Source organism: Heterodontus francisci, chromosome 1, assembly GCF_036365525.1.
Source record: "Heterodontus francisci isolate sHetFra1 chromosome 1, sHetFra1.hap1, whole genome shotgun sequence".
Taxonomy (NCBI): Eukaryota; Metazoa; Chordata; class Chondrichthyes; order Heterodontiformes; family Heterodontidae; genus Heterodontus; species Heterodontus francisci.
The window spans coordinates 250,188,543-250,194,952 of record NC_090371.1 but is presented as its reverse complement, the minus strand read 5'-3'; the positions used below and the strand labels follow the sequence as shown (position 1 = coordinate 250,194,952).

The 6,410-nt window shown below is 46.2% G+C and overlaps 1 pseudogene; it reads left to right on the top strand.

Moving 5' to 3' along the window:
• Window positions 1–210: 210 nt before the first annotated feature.
• On the top strand, window positions 211–5,868 carry LOC137372018 (zinc finger protein 229-like; annotated as a pseudogene).
• The last annotated feature ends 542 nt before the right edge of the window (window positions 5,869–6,410 follow it).

Sequence of the window (6,410 nt, the reverse complement as noted above, 5' to 3'; positions counted from 1 at the left end):
GTCCCAGCAGCACCACTGGGAGCGGTGGCCACTGCTGGGACTGCAGCCCAGCCGACACCATGGATCGAGGAGGGAAGGTAAGTAGGGACATGCCTCACCAGTGGGATCGGTCCTTCCCTGGTGAGGCTGGAGTGGTCGCTTGGGGGGAGGGGGGTGTCTTGGGTCCCAGGGGTGGGTTGGGAAGCGGGGGCGGCCCTGTGCCCGACTAACATGCCGCCGCCCGCGGAAAGGCCGGCAGCTGTCGCTGGGCGGCCTTTCACATCCCCAGCACACCCACTTGCCACAGGTAAAATACTCGTGGAGGCGGGCGAGGGCCCTTAAGTGGCCAGCAGGTGGCCACTTAAGGGCCTTGATTGGCTTCGGATGGGCGGGCCATTTCCCACCCCTCCCCCACCCAATGTCGTAAACCTGTCCAGAGGCGGAAGGCAGGGGCGAGGCCTCCCGGAGCCTGACGCTTAATTTTACGCCACCCCCATGCCACCTCCGACCCACTGGGGCATGTAAAATTCCGGCCATTAACTCTGTTTCTCTCTCCACAGATGCTGCCTGACTGCTGAGTATTTTTAGTACTTTCTGTTTTGATAACAGTTTTTCTTTGTCTAACTTTTCTAAACTCATCATAATCTTGTACACTTCTCTTAAATCTTCCCTCAATCTCCTTTGTTTTACGGAGAACAAATCCAGCTTTTCCATCCTAACCTTGTAACTAAAATCCCCCATTCCTGGAACCATTCTGGTAAATCTCCTCTGCACCTTCTGAAGGACCCTCACATCCTTCCATAAGTGTTGTGACCGGAACTGGATGCAATACTCCAATTGGGGCCTAACCAGGGCTTTATAAAGGTTTAGCATAACTTCCCTGCTTTTGTAACCTATGCCTCTGTTTATGAAGCCCAATATACCATATGCTTTACTAACCTCTCTCAATATGTCCTACCACCTTCAAAGATCTATGCACATGCATCCCCAGGTCCCTCTGTTCCTGCACACTCTATAGAACTGTGCTATTAAATATATATTGCCTCTCCCTATTCCTTCTGTCAAAATGCATCACCTCCCACTTGTCTGTATTAAATTTCATTTTCCACCTGTCTGCCCATTCTGCTTGCCTATCTATGTCCTGTTGCAGGTGGTTCATATCATCCTCACTGTTAGCCACACCTCCAAATTTTGTGTCATCAGCAAATTTTGAGATTTTACTCTGTATTCCAAGATCCAAGTCACTTATATATTACATAAAAAATAGTGGTCCTAGCACTGACCCTTGGGGGACACCACTGTCTACCATCCTCCAGTCTGAAAAACTACCATTTCCCAAGACTCACTGTTTTCTGTCCTTAAACCAATTTTTTAAAATCCAATTTGACAATGACACTCCTATTCCATGAGCCTCAATTTTGTTAACCAGCCTCTTTTGTGGCACCTTATCAAATACTTTCTTAAAATCTATATAAATAACATCCACCGCATTCCCTTCATCAATCTTCTCTGTTACTTTATCAAAAAGTTCGATTAGATTAGTCAAGCATGATCTGCCTTTTACAAATCTTTGCTGGCTATCCTTAATTAACTTTAACCTCTCCAAGTGTCTATTGATTTTTACCCTGATTATTGTTTCTAAAACCTTACCCACTAATGATGTTAAACTAACTGGCCTGTAGTTGCTAGGACTGTCCTTACAACCTTTTTGAATAAGGATATCACATTTGCCACTCTCCAATCCTCTGGCATCTCCCCTATATCCAGGGATGATTGGAAGATTATCGCAACCCCATCCCCACATCCTTTAGCAACCTGCGATGCAAGCCATCAGGACCAGGTGACTTATCTACCCGAAGCATAGCCAGCCCTTCCAATTTTTACCCTATCCATTGCCTCTACACTCTCCACTTATACTGATATTTTGTCAGATTCCATTTCCTTAGTGAACACTGATGCAAAGTACTCATCAGTATATTAGCCTTGCCCTACACCTCTAAGCATATAGTACCGTCTTTGTCCTGCGCCTTAATTAAATTCACATAATGTGAATGTCGGGTGGCGCAGTGGTTAGTACCGCAGCCTCACAGCTCCAGCGATCTGGGTTCGATTCTGGGTACTGCCTGTGTGGAGTTTGCAAGTTCTCCCTGTGACCGCGTGGGTTTCCATTGGGTGCTCTGGTTTCCTCCCACAGCCAAAGACTTGCAGGTTGATAGGTAAATTGCCCCTAGTATAGGTGGGGATGTGGTAGGAATATGGGATTGATGTAGGATTAGTATAAATGGGTGGTTGATGGTCGGCACAGACTCGGTGGGCTGAAGGGCCTGTTTCAGTGCTGTATCTCTAAATAAAATGTTTTGTTTAGGATATACATGTCAGCTACCTCTCTCTCCTCAAATGTAATGAAGAGACAATGAAAAAATCTCTATCTGCTGCAGAGTCCTGCTGCCTCTTGGATTTACAGTTGTTTTAACCAATGCCACCATGTTGTGTGTTATTGTTATAGTAGTACTATAGTTAGGGCATTCTTGATGAAGTCTTGGAGTCTGGATAAGGTCAACTAAGAACTCTTATTATTTACACATCTTTATTTACACTCTCCTCAAGCCTCTCCATCCTTCGTGCTGCTACTCTCTTCTTCCAAAGCCCATTATCATGTGACTGTTACATCATCATCACTACAGTGGGAGAGGTTGCTCTCACTGTCTCCAACATTAATCCTTTCAGGTCCTTATACTACAATGTCCATGTCAGCTGTTCTTTCAGTCAGTTGTTGTATTCATTTAAAGCATTAAATTCAAAACCAGGAAATCCTGGACCAGGAAAATTGGCTCTGCAGAACTTTTGGCAAAAGCATCACAAAGTGGAATGGGAAACATTAACTCACTTGCAAAAATTCTACAATGTGTAAAATGTTTGTCATAAGTAGTCCAGATACCTAACATCCACCTTATTTGTTTTACCTTCTCTTTAATAAGCTATCAGCAATAAGGCTCAGTCTTTCATTCCAACTTTATTTAATATGTTTATCTCAGTTATTACTGGCCTCTACAGTAAATGCATAACATTTGCAGCTATCAACATGTTGGAGAGTTAGTTCATAAGCAATTATATGTTTGGTCATTGTTTATTATTGGATTAACCATGGATTTTGAAATGTGCATGAAAACATTCCCATTTAATGTTTCAGTTTACTCCAAGTCTAATTGCAGTAACATGAACTATTTTATCCAATCAATGAAGTCATTACAATCTTTATTAGCTGTGCAATGCACAGCAGAGTCTCCCTCTCTTGTCCAAGCATGCAGCAACCACCAGGTCCAGCCTGCAACATAGGTGACCTTTGCTAGATGCAGCTTGTATTTGAGAACTTCACATATCACTCCCTAGGAATCAATATCCTCAGCTGCGAATACCACATGGTTAAAAAAATCAAAGCATTGGAAGGTAATCCATAATAACATGTAAACAAAGAGCCAATTAAGAAGGGAAGCAAATGGGGATCAGTAATCAACTTTCTTTAAAGAATGGCAGACAGAAAATCCTGTAAAGGGCCTGCCAGTGTTAGTTAAAGCTACTCCCCTCACTGTAACACTCCAATATACCCTACAACCCTCACTGTAACAATCTGTCCACACTCCTCACTGTAACACTCTGATATACCTCACACTCCTCACTGTAACACTCTGATAGACCTCACACCCCTCACTGTAACATTCTGATATGCCTCACAGCCCTCACTGTAACACTCTGATATACCTCACACTCCTCACTGTAACACTCTGATAGACCTCACACTCCTCACTGTAACACTCTGATAGACCTCACAGCCCTCACTGTAACACTCTGATATACCTCACACTCCTCACTGTAACACTCTGATATACCTCACACTCCTCACTGTAACACTCTGATATACCTCACACTCCTCACTGTAACACTCTGATAGACCTCACACTCCTCACTGTAACACTCTGATATACCTCACACTCCTCACTGTAACACTCTGATATACCTCACACTCCTCACTGTAACACTCTGATAGACCTCAAACCCCTCACTGTAACATTCTGATATGCCTCACAGCCCTCACTGTAACACTCTGATATACCTCACACCCCTCATTGTAACACTCTGATATACCTCACACCCCTCATTGTAGCTCTGATATACCTCACAGCCCTCACTGTAACACTCTGGTATACCTCACACCCCTCATTGTAACACTCTGATATACCTCACACCCCTCATTGTAGCTCTGATATACCTCATACCCCTCACTGTAACATTCTGATATACCTCACAGCCCTCACTGTAACACTCTGATATACCTCACACCCCTCACTGTAACATTCTGATATACCTCACAGCCCTCACTGTAACACTGATATACCTCACACCCCTCACTGTAACATTCTGATATACCTCACAGCCCTCACTGTAACACTCTGATATACCTCACACCCACCATTGTAGCTCTGATATGCCTCACACCCCTCACTGTAACACTCTAATATACCTCACAGCCCTCACTGTAACACTCTAATATACTTCACAGCCCTCACTGTAACACTCTGTTTTACCCCATAGTCCTCATTGTAACACTGCAGCTCCTCATCCTGCTCCTCAGCTGCACGCCATATAACTGGTGGCAAGGGATGTGCCCTCATGGTGGTGAGATCCAGCTGGAAACTCATCCACGCAGACACACCCTGGAGATGCCGTTCACTTGCTCCGTGTGGGAAGGGATTCACTCAATCATCCTACCTGCTGACACACCAGCGAGTTCACACTGACGAGAGGCCTTTTAAATGTCCATTCTGTGGGAATTGCTACAAATGTTCCACTGAACTGATGTATCATCAACGTGTTCACACTGGGAAGAGACCATTCAGGTGCTCTCACTTTGGGGCTGGGTTTAGGCGATCAAGCGAGCTCACTGTACACCAGTGTATTCACACTGGGGAGAGGCCGTTCACCTGCTCCAAGTGTGGGAAGGGATTCACTCAGTTCTCCCACCTGCTGAGACACCAGCGAGTTCACACTGGGGAGAGGTCATTCACCTGCCCAGAGTGTGGGAAGGGATTCACTTAGTCATTCAACCTGCTGACACACCAGCGGGTTCACACTGGGGAGAGGCCATTCACCTGCTCAGAGTGTGGGAAGAGATTCACTGGGTTATCCACTCTGCTGAACCACCAGCGAGTTCATGCTGAGGAGAGGCCATTCACGTGCTTTGAGTGTGGGAAAGGATTCACTACGTCATCCCACCTACTGACACACCAGCGAGTTCACACTGGCGAGAGGCCGTTCACCTGCTCAGAGTGTGGAAAGGGATCCACTACTTCATCCATCCTGCTGACACACCAGCGTGTTCACACTGGGGAGAGGCCATTCACCTGCCCAAAATGTGGGAAGGGATTCACTTGATCATCCTACCTGCTGACACACCAGCGAATTCACACTGGGGAGAGGCCGTTCACCTGCCCAGATTGTGGGAAGGGATTCACAACTTCATCCAACCTGCTGACACACCAGCGTGTTCACACTGGGGAGAGGCCATTCACCTACCCAGAATGTGGGAAGGGATTCACTCGATCATCCTACCTGCTGACACACCAGTGAATTCACACTGGGGAGAGGCCATTCACCTGCCCAGATTGTGGGAAGGGATTCACAACTTCATCCAACCTGCTGAAACACCAGCGAATTCACACTGGGGAGAGGCCGTTCACCTGCTCAGATTGTGGGAAGGGATTCATTACTTCATCCGACCTGCAGAGACACCAGCGGGTTCATACTGGGGAGAGGCTGTTCATCTGCTCAGAGTCTGGGAAGCGGTTCACTCGGTTATTCACCCTGCTGAAACACCAGCAAGTTTACAAGTAACTCGGGGATGAGAAGTTTCTGCCAAATGGCGGATTTCTGACATTGGGGTTTCGGAAGTCTACAATTGGCTTCTCCTTTTCCCAACCCTTTAATGCCAGACAACTACAAAACTGTCTTTAAGTCGTCTTTTTATTTATTTTGTTACACCTTGGTGGAAATGAATTTCAACCAGGAACGTAAGTAGGTGGAACTGCATACTCCTTCACAACGTTGGGTGGCACAGTGGCGCAGTGGTTAGCACCGCAGCCTCACAGCTCCAGCGACCTGGGTTCAATTCTGGGTACTGCCTGTGTGGAGTTTGCAAGTTCTCCCTGTGGCTGCGTGGGTTTCCATTGGGTGCTCCGGTTTCCTCCCACAGCCAAAGACTTGCAGGTTGATAGGTAAATTGGCCATTGTAAATTGCCCCTAGTGTAGGTAGGTAGGAGAATTGTAGGGACGTGGTAGGGAATATGGGATTAATGTAGGATTGGTATAAATGGGTGGTTGATGGTCGGCACAGACTTGGTGAGCCGAATGGCCTGTTTCAGTGCTGTAAAAAAAAA